Source organism: Rousettus aegyptiacus, unplaced genomic scaffold, assembly GCF_014176215.1.
Source record: "Rousettus aegyptiacus isolate mRouAeg1 unplaced genomic scaffold, mRouAeg1.p scaffold_m13_p_8, whole genome shotgun sequence".
Lineage (NCBI taxonomy): Eukaryota > Metazoa > Chordata > Mammalia > Chiroptera > Pteropodidae > Rousettus > Rousettus aegyptiacus.
In genome coordinates, this window is record NW_023416311.1 from 74,290,426 (window position 1) to 74,303,846 (window position 13,421).

The window sequence follows — 13,421 nt, forward strand, 5'->3', positions numbered from 1 at the left end:
TCTAGTGGGGGGAGCCAGTCGCTGGCCAGCTAATAGAGGCTCATAATTAATCTCAATTGACTCCATGGGTCTTATATTTGAACGCACCACAACACTTTGAGCAAACCCCAAATGGCAGTGTTTACCTTCAGATGATCTTTCATTATCCCATGACAATAAACTAAAAGAGAGATTAGCCAGAAAGTGAGGAGGACAACTGCTAAAGGAGTGAAATTAGTCCAGGGATGAGTACAGACTTTTCCAATGTAGCTGGTGACTGCACATTTCCAGATGTTATAACTTGGGGATCCTTTACAAGGCTGTAACTTTCTAATCCTTTTGCAAGTTAACTACTTTTATGCTAATCTCTCTCAATACCTACTGTTGCTGGAGAAGGCATATGTACTTGTTTGCGTCATCAAGGCTCAAAATCTTAAAAATACTTTTTTTAATTTCCATTCTGGGTATGTGCACCAGAATTCTTCTTCAGTAGCAACAATGGCTGCAGGAGGCACTCAGTGAGTGTTCCCTCATGAGCATGGTGATCAGTGCAGGCTATCAAGTATACAAAACCCTAAAAGTCGCTCTTCCACCAACTGACCTTCACAGAGGAGATATTTTATGAAGAAACATCTTAGCCCAGCTCCCAATACTGGATGATGAATCAATATGTAATTTTCTTGACAGAACCATTACTTGCAACTTGTTTATATTTTTGAAAGTATGAAAGAGACTTCTCTATGTCTCTGGTAAGTTAAACTCCCACAACAATTACCTTCAGAATTTGCTTCATCAGCCAGGCAATTCTAATATACTGACCTAAGATGAAAATAAGTTTAAAATAAAACACCTTAAATGTGAAAACGACAAGCCTCCCGAAGAGCTGCCACTTGTGTAATGGCAGCCTCGTGCCAATTAAGAAAAAGCTTCCTTTCAGCAAGTGCTCTGCTGATTGGTCTATGATCCCAACTTTTCAAATCAAATATCTATCGTCTCGTGTCACTCTTCATTAAGACCCTCCCATCCAGTTTATGATGAATTCATATTCCCACATCTGAAAGCTATTCTGGGTCTTTCACTAAGATGGTGCAGATATTAAAATTTACAATAGCCTTGTGAGGAAAGCCCTCTGGGGAACTTCAACAATCTGGAAATCTTAAGGCCTATGAGAGTAATGTGGGCAAAAAGGCTTGTGGAATCGCTGAACTTCCCCCACAGCCTAGATGGTCACAATGAGCGGTCACAAATGACGTGCGATTTCCTTCTGTCCTCCAAGGTGTAGCCAGCTCTTAGGGTTAGGAATCTCCCTCTTTGCAACTAACATCCGCTGGCTTTAGCTCTGCCCCGCTGTGGTGGTTCCACCTACTCCTTCTTCCAGACACCGGCCTGGCCTGCGCATGCAGATAACAACCCAACCCTTTTACCCAGGTCTCCAGGAGAACAACTCATTCCTTCAACTGCCCTTCCACTTGCATCTTGGCCACTCTCTACCAAAAAACAAAAAGAAAAAGAAAAGAAAGCATTCTTGAGTGTGGCCAGAATCAATGGATACTTCATATGTCATCTGATCCACACAAAATACAGGGAAAATCTCTCTCTTGTGATATACACTTTATTTCCACTAACACACTGTACGACCATCTTAGGAGTTTTGTTTTGCTTTGTTTTAAAGACATCAAACTATTGACTTATATAATGCTCCCATTCAACTAAAATGTTAAAGCCATCTCCACACGTGATGCTATAAAGTGGTGACTTATTTATTTATCACTTATATGCAGCTGGTTTTCTGAACATCTGGACAAGATGTAATATTTATTCCCTATTAAATTTCGTCCTGTTAGATTCACCCCTTTGCTCTAGTGTGCTCACTGTCCCTTCCAGCTTAACTTCAAAAGCAGAGTTGATGAGCATCCCCTGATGTTCTTGGCCAACTCATTAAGGAGTCCCGGCTCTCCCCTCTTGAGATGTCTCAAGGCATAACTCACATCCCCCAACCCTCTTTGGGATCAGATGTTCTGTTATGATTTGTACATTTAATTTTTTTGTCAGGAAATTTAGCAAAGGCCTTTCTAAAATTCAGAACTTTTTTTTTTTTTTTTTTTTTTTTTTTTACCATTCTGAGGAAGCCCATCAACCAGGATAGGTTTCACCTGATAAGACTGGCCCATACTTAACCTCACTGGCAATCTCTTTCCTTTCCTATGACTACTGTAGTGAACACTGCAGTTCCCACTGGATCTCCAATTTCTAAACACTCTTCCTATGTTTGAAGGAAGTGAGAGAGACTTGGCAGGGAATGGGCATCTTCGCTTCCCTCTAAACAAGGTAAAAAGGAAGCAAAATTTACGCATATTCTCCCACAACACAGGCAACTAGAGCATAGCTAATGAGAGCATAGAAAACTTAACCTAAGCTCAGCAAACAGCTGTGTCTATCAGGACTCTGAGTTTGCAGTGAATGGCACAGAAAAGCCAGGTCAATTCAGAATGCATACAGGTGCCGAGCTCAGCAGACAGCAGTGAACGTCTAACTGTGGGACCCCAGCAGCAGCTCTCTAACAGTTCCTTTCCCTCAGCAAAGGCTGGCTGTGTTTTTAGCTATCTGGCTTCCCCTGGTGTCTGCCATTTTCTGAGACTGGTTCTACAGTCTTTCTATCAAGACACTCAATATCCTTTAGTAAGATCCATTCGTACGTTTAAGTTATTCAGAGTTGGATTCTGTTGTTTGTGGCTGAGGACTCTTGACTAACAACAGCCTCATAATCTGTAGATTAATTAGTCTAGGATTCTGTCTGGAGTCCAAATCAATGTAGCAGAATCTACCTCTTACCCTTTTAAAAATTAGACACCACTACTTCTACTTCTGGCACCACTCTCACTTCCCAGGAATACTGAAAGGTAGGTCAGCTCTAAATTTAGCAATATCTCAGGATGCAGTTCATTCAAATCCGAGAATCTAAACTCACCTAGACCAAAAGGTGCTTTTGTCCAAGCTTCTCATTCATCTTAGCTTCCTAATCTCTCTTACCAAGTTTGTTCTTATCCCTTCCATCATCTTATCATTCTCTTAAATAACGAAGCAAAAGCAAGACAGAAATTTAGTATTTTTCCTTCTCTGAAATTCATCCATACATACCAAGAAATAGTCTTGCATCTCCATGCTCTTTCTTTGAAGAGCTAAGTGGCTTTTGACCACGAGGGTCCAGAAACTCTCTCACAACTAACTAAGCGGGTAGTTACTTTTTGGATATATTCAAAGGGAAGACAGTGACTTTCTTCAGACTGTTATCTCTCTCCTCCCCCATTCCCCCCAAAATTAGTTATTACACTTTATTGAAGCATAGTCAATAAAACATTTTATTCCAAAGTCATCCTTTCCAAGTTTAGACTCTCAAAATTCCCATGCAGTATATTCATTCTTTTAAGAGAACATCAGATTCTATGACTTGATGATTAGTCACATTCTTGTCAAGCTTTAACTTTCACATTATTTATCTAAGTTCTTTTCTGGGAAAACAAAGCTAAATTAATATACTCTTCCATCTGATGACTGTTTCAGACTTTGTGTAATCTAGAGATCTTATGCTATATAATGCTTTTTACATTTTTAACTAAACATAACAATGCAAAATACAGTTTCATGTACATGACCACTTTGATATGCTAATGAAGATAAAGGCTCAAAAACCATGAAAGAAGCTAAAACTTTCTAGTTCTACTTCAATTAGGTTAACTATTCTGCCTGCAGATTTAAAAATCTAGACTATTGTAGTTCCAATAGATAAAAATATAACAATTTATGTATCAGAAAGGCACAGTGATTTCATATGATTCTAAGTAAAAATAATGTTCTTCAAAATTAAGGAATAATAAATGCTTTTAGAAAATCTAACTCAAAAAACAGAAATGAACCAGGTTGGTGGCCTAGGAATCTACAAAAACAAAGAAAACAACAAAAACAATTATTATCAAAATTTAGAATTTCTGTCTAAAGATATACACATAAAATAAATGCAAAAACAGCTGATAAACTATAAACAGATATTTTAAATGTATAAAATGACAAAGGATTCATTTCTATAATATAAAAGAAACATCTACAAATCAACAAAAGAAAGGTAATTCCAGTAGAAAAATAAGCAAATGATATGAGCGAGGAATTTTCTGAAGAGAAAAATACACACAAAAAATATACATTTGATGGCATGCTCAAACACACTGGTTACTACTTTATGTCTAGCAGATGGATAAAGAGGAAGCCAGAAGATACCAAGTACAGGCAGGTATGTGGAGACACGGGAAACCACACATAACTGCTGGGGAACTGTACCTGGTGTGACCACTAGAGAAAGCACTCAGGCACTGCTGAAGTAAAATGATGTATATGATTATCCCATGACCTAACAGTTCAGCTCCTGTGTGTAAGTCCCACAGAAACTCTCTCGAGTCCATAAGGCAACATGAATAGGAATGTCCACTGAAGCACTGTGTGTGCTGGCCCACCTGTCTGGGGTCTGGGTGAAGCTGCACTCTGATAAAACCGGCCACTGACAGTGACTGCCCTGCTGGCGAATGCGCCTTTCCCAAGATGAATGGGCAAGGAAATTACATACTATGAAGGTATGTTCACGCACATGAAGAGAGCCCTGGGAAAGACTGCTAGGACATTATGGGGTAAAAAGAAGGAGAGAGAAGCAAGAGGCAACCTCAGTGCCCATCAGTGACAAAGTAGATAAGTAAAATGGGTAGATGCAACCCAGACAACAGCTGGAGACACAAACTATATGTACACACAGCACCACAGAACTGATCTTAGAAACGCTATAACAGTAAAAAAAGGGGAAAAGATTTATATTACATTAATGTTAAGATATTATGTACTCTCATTCCTAATTTCTTCCAGCATCCTTGGGGATATAGAATGTTTTGAAATGCAAATGCATTTAAATAAAATAATACTTATTTTGCAATAGCTCATTAAGATTTAAAAATGCATGTTAAAGTGAAAGTGACTAAGGCATAAAAGGAAGAGGAAAAAAAAGAATGGACTATAGGATAAAGGAGGAAGAAGAAAAAAGGAAGAGCATATCTAACAAAATTTTCAACTTGAAAAAAGATTACATTTCCCAAGCATCAATGGTTAGGGGCAATTTTTCTAAGGGAATGGAAAAGGGAACTAGAGAAGACTATCCACCTATGCGTAGATAATCTAGGTAAGAGAGCTAAAACTCAGGCATATGTAATTCGATTACATTTCATCACTTGTATCCAACATTGACAAAACATGGTTTGGATTCATAGCAGCCCCAGATATCATAAAATACACTGCATATTTACATTAAACAAAATTAAGTCACTTACGAGGATTTGAAAGAATCAGAAGAGTGGTGTGGCCATGGTTAACTCTTGAAAGAAAATTATTATTCCAAAAACCATACTTCCCTATGAAACAAAAGAATTCTTTACAGATGTGGCAGGCTCTGTGGACTGGCTACCATTTTAAGCCCCTTCTTCCTTGTCGTCCTCTAACACAGAATTTGAAAGTTTCCCAGAAACTTTTGCAGGTAGGGGTAAGTATGGAATCTACTTCCAGCCAACGACTCAGTCACAGCAGTTTCTAGATGGGGTTCTTAGGGAAAACAATTTCTACAAAAGACCAGACTCAGCTGGCGGGGCCTCTTTTGCTCTTATCCCTTCCACCACCTTCCCACTGGAACATACAGGCAATGACTGACATACAGCAGGAGGATAAAAACCTTAACCCCAAGATGGCAGGATGAGAAGACAGGGTTAAAAAGATAACGAGATGGCATGCACGCCATTAGAGCAACCATATAAAAATAATGTATCTGCATGGATGGACCTTGAAATAATCATACTAAACAAAATCAGCCAGACAGAAAAGGATGAAAATCATATGGTATCATTTATATGTGGGATATAAACCTAAAAGAAACAAATGAACAGGATAAACCAAAAGAGACTAATGGACATAGACAATGGACTAGTGGTTACCAGAGGGGAGGGGGAAGGGGAAAAATAAAAACATAAAATGTTTTTAAAAATAATAATAATAAAATTTAAAAAATAAAATAAAATAAAAACAATGCAGTGGGTCAAAGATTAAATAGTAACAAAGTAAAAACAGTTGTGTCAGGGAGGTAGACCTAGGTATGGGTAAAGTGACGATTTATCTTTCCAAACTGGAATATTTTAGAGTAAAAGGGTGTGCTTTTAATAATTACGCTGAGACAGTGTAAATGAGGACTATCTCAGGAAAACTATAATATATGATTAATGTTTGGGTTTGTTCAAAAATTTTCAAGTTAACATCTTCATGTCACCTTTTCAGTTACAAAAGAGTAAAAAAAAAATCATGCTTACTCCTCTAACCAACCTCCTAATCATAGCCCTTCGTTTTTTTTTAAACCAATTCTGTGTTTGTCCTTATAAGGAAGTCAGCACAAAATAGTTCTAGTGACATACGCTGCCTGCAATCTTCAGTGGGGAAAAAAAAATCTTTTGCTTAATTTCTTTCTATACAATTTCAATTAAAAGTAGTTTTTGAGGATTTCTCCAGCCAAAACTTCCTCATAAACTAGCATAGTTTATCCAAAATATGACAAGATAGCTTATGTTTATCAGGTAGTATAATTAAGCAGCTTCCAGAGTCCTGATTTATAATAAACTCTGGAGGAACTGATCCACCAGGACAAAGTAAATCAAAGATTAGGGGTGGTAAATTATTACAAATTAGTATGATTTTTTTTTGAAATTAAAATATTTTAGTTACATATTTTATTTATTTTTTAATTTTTTTTTTAAAGCCTACAGCACCTGGTCTTCCTAGGTGGTCTCCCATCCAAGTAGTAACCGGGCCCAACCCTGCTTAGCTTCCAAGATCAGATAGAAGCAGGTATGTTCAGGGTGGCATGGCTGTAGATGTTTTTTTGTTGTTGTTTTTGTTTTTTTTTTTTTTAAACTGAGACCCACACATGACCAAGCAGACACACTGGAGAAAGTTCTGGATCTATGACTAATTCAAAATAACAGTAACTCCAAGAGCCATTTATATTTGACCTTGGAGCATTTGTTCTTATACTTCCTTTTGAAAAAGATCAGGAAACACAGGGACTGTCAACTTCTGTAATAGCTTGACAAAAATTATAAGCACATAGTGCAGAAGGTTAATTGCCACACCTTCACTGGATATCACCCCAATTCTGCAGTGTAAACTACCCAACCTTGCACGAGACGCCGCAAAGCCACGCACGTGCCTGCGCTGCCCTGGCCTCTCGGGCTCATCTCTTGTCACTTTCCCCTGCTTGCTGAGTGCTGGGCAGACATTTCGAGTCCTCACTTGGGAGATAAGCCTTCATCTTCTAATTCTGCCTTTGCCCTGTGTCTCCTGGCAAAGTTGCATTCTTCGTTCCAGGCACAATGCAAATGTCACCCGTTTTCAAATGCAGGCACCAGTGACCCAGGCCAAAATTGCAATTCTTTCCTCTGTGCTCTCCACTGTACTCGCTCACTCATTCCAGAAATAACTCCCCTTGGTGCTGGCGGAGTTCTCTAGGCTGAGCACTGTGGAGGATCACTTTCAAATCCCTCTTCAGCCAGCAGCTTCAAGTTCGTACTCTCCTCACCTGATGGTCTTCCCAGCCTAGGGAGCTGCCAGTCTTGGCTCTCTTCTGCTCTCTACCACCCCGACCCCCACCACTGCCTAGTGAATCCAGGGGAGAGAATCTCCACATTACTAAAGCAATCTACAATCCTTTGTACGTGATCTTACCAGCTCCCTCCCACCGTCTCCATTCCCAACTCTGGTCTCACCCCCAACAGCCCCAGCCTGCTCTAGCCACAGTCTTACAAAGAAACGAAGAGCTATGTGAAAACTGATCCTGTTCACTTTAACAACTGATCTCTTCTTATTTTAAATAAAGCATTGGTTCACCCCTCTCCCGCCAGTAGCACCCATTCTAGGGAATCGGATATACAGGCAGCACCCTACCTCTGGGACAAACCTTCTAGGGACGGAAACTACCCTTGCATCTCTTTAAAACTGGCTTTTCTGAAAAGGAAGCTGAGATGTGATAGATGCTGGATGACAGAAAAATTCTCTCATGCTCGTTCTCCAGTGTTCCTCTGAATTCTGATACAAGCACTAGACTGAGATTTAAGAACAGGAGCTTGCACTGTGGCTGCTGCTTTCTCACTGTATCCACTAAGTTGCTTATTCTTAGAGCTTTGGACACTTCCCTACTTTATTTTTTGCTAAGCAAGTCTAGGATAGCTCTCAGATTCCTACCTCACCGGATTCCTCCCATCTCTCACAGCGGCTCTGCTCACTTCCACTGTTCCTAATCTCCGAGCAACCAGCAGCTGGAGATCAAATTCTGCCAAGGCTGCGTTTGCTCTAGCCCCAGTTTCTTCCTTCTACTACTTCTAAATGTTAAGCAGATCATATTTTACAAGCAAAAACAGTTTTCTTAAGAGATTAAGTCTAAGGTCCTAAGGATTCTCTTAAACAAAATTATACAGAGCCAATAACACTGCTGCATTTCCTATACTCCAGGCACTCTTCTAAGCATTTCACATAAATTAACATTTAGACCTTACAGTCACCCTGTGGGGTGTGTCCTATTACTTTCCCATTTTACAGAGAAGGAAATGCTCCCTCTTGGGGGGACCTAACTAGGACAGGTGGGAGACCTGCTGAGTTCTAAGACTACTCGTCCCTCGGCACCTCCCACAACCCACTCCAGTCCTTTCTTACATGGGTGCAAATTACCAACCTAAGCAGAACAGCCGTCTTTCGAACCCTTTCCAAAACGGGGAGAAAAGCTTAGAAAATGGGTTTCAAACGTCTTTCTTGCTACAAGCAAAAGAACTAAAATGTCAGATTAATTATGCAGAGGTGATGTTAATACTGAAACAGACTGTAAAGGAGACTTTCTCAGGACAGAAACTGTATATAAAATCCCCTCAAAATTTAGAGTTAACTACATTAAGCTTCTTGACCATGAGTACTAATGTCAAATTACAGAATATAAAGCTGAAAATAAAATTATAACTCTAGTTCTTTCTTTGTATCTCAGGTTGTGATCAATACAAAACAAATTTGGTCCAAAATAGCACAACTTTGACTGCACTCTCAGTGGTCTGGCATTTGGTGCAAGGGTTGGGGCCAACTCACTATTCCCATAGAATCGCTTCCTCCTCATCTGAATTCAAGTGGAAAATTCTCCTTAATATAGAATGAATAAGATGTGATTCAACAAATTAAGCAATCTAAAGTTCAATGCATGAGGGAAAAAATTAAGTCATCAACTGTTAAAGCAAACTCCAAAATGAAATTGTTTTAAAAGCGAGTCTCACTATTGATAAATAGTGGAGCTGGTCCTTCTCATTTTCAAATTAAGATGAACAGGTGAAAACGAATTACATTTTGACAATGTGAATACCAAATTCAATCACCATTTGCTGGAGAACAGAAATTATCATTTGTTGGAAATGCTATTAGTAGCAGCAACCCCATTCCACAGACCAAAAGTATCAAGCAAACAGGTGGTATTCCCAAAATTTCAGTCTGTGGGCAGTAAAATGAAAAAGAGAACAAAATTCATCCACAGTGATGAGTGGTGGAGTGGGAATCCAGCACGAACAAGGACAGAGATTAACTAGGGGGACATTTGTGATAAACCATGCCAGTGGAGCTGCTAACCGGAGGCCGCTGCACTAGAAAATGCTGTGGCAGCATTTGGGGGTATAGTCCAGGCCATATCAGAAGATGAGAGAAAAGAAAAGGGGACAAGGGCCAACAGAAATGTGATAAGATAATTATCTATCCTAAAAAATGGAACTGGTTTCATGAAAAAGAATTACGGAAAAACAAAATAAGGAGGGTTTCCTCCTGAGGAACAAGACACGGGCAGTAATATTACAATAGTACAATTAGGATAACCCGCTGTTTCTAAATGAACCAAGGAGCCCAGTTTAATGATAAGGCATCTCCCCCGGCATATACTCCTCTCCTTAGTTGAAAACATGGTGCTCCCCCTCCTTCTCCACCCCTCTCCTTGGCATCTGGCAACCCCTACTCATCCTGCAGTGGCTCTCAGGGTGGACTCTGCCTCTTTCCTTGTGCTGCCCCCCTCTACCCTGCAAGCCCCCAGGGAGTTGCCCTGCTATAGGCCTTCATGCAACCCCAGCATTTGTCCTTACCCCAGCACTTGCTACACTGCATTGCAAATGTTCACTCATCTGGCTTCTTAACTAACGAAGGCAAAAGTTGATTCATTTGCATGCTATGATTTAAAATGGCCTCACATTTCTCAGTACCATTAATTTATGGGGAAATAATATTCAAAATTATAAAGCCACAGCCACATGAGTTATAGGGGTTTCTGTATCAATCTGTGGGCTTGTAAATTTTATGGGAAAACGGCAGTTCTTAAAAAGAAGAGACACTAAAGTGGTTTCGTGTTTATTTCTATTAGAGGAGACACTCTAGCCAATTTCTCTACTAAATTAGCTTTCTTTGCCATAATGGAGTCAATGTGATAACAACTGTCCCAAAGGCTGTGCATTTTAAGTCACATAAAAAGCAAATGTGCGAGAATGAATATTCCATTTGATTTTTGGCATGCCGCACAATTCATTTGTTGTGATTTGTGCAATTTCTCCCAGACTGTGAAGTCCCATTCGAGAGAATCATACAGCAGAATATAGATTAGCAGATATGACATGGAAAACAAGAATAATACATACTTTTTCTAGCTGGTTAGGGGTCTGTAGAGATAAACATCATTACCACCACAGACATTTCAAAGTCATCCAGAATAAAAATATGAGTGAACTGTTAAAGGTTCAACCCAAAACACATTTGTAAACACGGTCTTGGCAAACTGAAGCCTAGTACAAAGCTTCTTTAAGACAAGGAATGCTGAAAAACTGAATTAATCACCTTTTAGGGGCAATGCAACCTTGGCTACAAATTAGAATAACTGAAGTGTGTTTGTTTTTAACAAAGTACTAATAATGGTCTAGGGATCTGACCAAAGACCAATTAAATCAAAACTTCAAGGGGTAAATCTAGGCTTTGGTATTTAAGAGCCCCAGGAAGCTGTAACATATAACTCATGTGAAAACTATTCTTCCACTTTCAATAGGTTTTCCCAGAATCAGAGATAGTACCAAGAAACATTTACTGAATATCTCTTATGTGCAAGGCACTGTTCTAGAAATGTATATGTACTAACTCATTCAATACTCATAATAACCCCATAGTGTAGGTACTAATATACCATCCCACCGAATTTTACCAATTAGAAAACAGGCTCCAACAGGTTAAATAATTTGCCCAATTTTCTATACCTGATTAGTAGAGAAAATATGATTCACACCTCAGCAGTCTGTCTTCCAAGTCAGCTCTCTTGATGATTCTATAGTTCAAATATTGCCACTAAAGGACATCTACAAGGGATCTAAATTGGTGTCTCCATATCTAACTGGAAGCAGGAGGTAAGTGGACAACAGAGTGAGACATGAGAAGGATTTTGCTTACATATGCTATTAATACTAGAGTACATCAATGATAGCGAGAATTATATAAAATACTTATGATTTATAAGAAATAATACTCTTATAGTAGATCTACTTTCCTAATTATACAATTTAAAGCCAAACAGGGACTTGAGGGCAGTTATGCAGAAATGCTTGTATTCTTGCCACTGGCTCCCAGCCAGTGTTACCTACTGAAAGACGTAGCTCAAGAAATTGTCCCCACTTCCCTGTACCAACAGTCCTCTCCTGGCTCATTCTATCAGCATGTAGACATGCTCTAGTATCTTTTTAAAAAATCAAATAAAAAACGTCCTTGTCCCCATGTTCCATTCGCCATTGACTCATTTCTTTGCTCGCCTTTACACAAAACTCCTCCAAAGAAGTCTCTCTGTATACCACATTCAACTCTTCTCCAGTTCCTCCTCTACTAGTTTTGAAATTTTTTGTCAAGATCTCTTCAAATATTACTCTGTTCTGTTTTCTCTTTTCTCCTTTTTTGAACTCCAATTACATGTATGTTAGATCTTTGTACCACATCTCATTGAGCTCTTTAATTCTTTTCCCTCCTTCAGTTTGAAAATTTTCATGACTTTCCAGTTATCTTTTTTAAAACTTTGTGTGGGGCTGGCTCTACCTCTGTTTTTTTAGAGCGGTTTTAGATTCATAGCAAAATCGAGAGGAAAGTACAGAGATGTTCCAGATACCCCCTGCCGCCATTCATGCACAGCTACCTCCATTACCAATATCCCCACCAGACTGGTCCGTTTGTTACATGTGGTTCCCTCATGGTGTTATACATTCTATGGGTTTAGACAAATATAGTATGATATATATCTATCATTCAAATATCATACAGAGTATTTTCAATGCTCTAAAAATCCTTTGTGCTCTGCCAATTTATCTCTCCCTCCCTCCTATCCTTGGCAATCACTGTCTCCACAGTTTTGTCTTTTCTAGAATGTTATATAATCGGAATCATATAAATTTCAAAATGGCTTCTTTCACTCAGTAATATTTATTTAAGTTTCCTCTATCTCTTTTTATGGCTTGATAGCCTATTCCTTTTTAGCACTAAGTAATAATCCATTATCTAAATGTACCAGTTTATTTATTCATCACCTGCTAAAGGACATCCTGGTTGCTTCCAAATTTAGTAATTATGAATAAAGCTGCTATAAGCATCCATATAAAGTTCTTTGTGTGAATGTTAAGTTTTCAACTCCCTTAAATAGCAAAGAGTACAATTGCTAGATGGTATGATAAGAATATGCTTAGTTAACTAATTCTTCAAATGAATTGAATCTTTCATTAAACCCATCCATTACATTCTCAATCTTATTATTTCATTTTCTGGTTATAACATTTTTCACTTGTTTTTATAATTTCCAATTCTCTGAAAAAATTCTCAGTCTCATAATTCCTTGAATATATGAATAGTTATTTTAAAGGTTTTGTGCATTTTCTGAGTTCTCTGTGAGTCTGTTTCTAATTCTTTTTTTTCCCATTGATTTTTGGACAAATCTTATCTTTCCTTCTTCTCTCCCATGTCTACATTCAAATGCCTTCACAATCTCATCCAGTCCCATGTCTTTAAATGCTTCCTATATATGATAATGATTCCTGAATTGGTATTTCCAGCTTGGATCTCTCCCCTTAACTTCAAATTCTTATATCCCACTGCCTACTAGTTTCTACAGTGGACTGTCTCAGAAGTATTTCAAAGTTAATAAGTCAAAAATCAAACTCTTGATTTTTATCACTTTCTCCTCTAGCAATCTTCCACACCTTGGTAAATGGCAATTCTATCTCATTCCTTGGACTGAAAATTTAGAAATCATCCGTATCTCCTTTCTTCCTTACACCCAACATCCAGTC

General features: G+C 38.6%; 1 protein-coding gene and 1 pseudogene across 7 annotated transcripts in view; both read right to left on the reverse strand.

Annotated features, from left to right (window-relative positions):
• MAST4 (microtubule associated serine/threonine kinase family member 4) overlaps positions 1–13,421 on the reverse strand; it is a 509,369-nt gene that overhangs the window by 437,127 nt on the left and 58,821 nt on the right. The gene's annotated exons all lie outside the window — the stretch shown is intronic.
• On the reverse strand, positions 6,807–6,925 carry LOC118607277 (annotated as a pseudogene).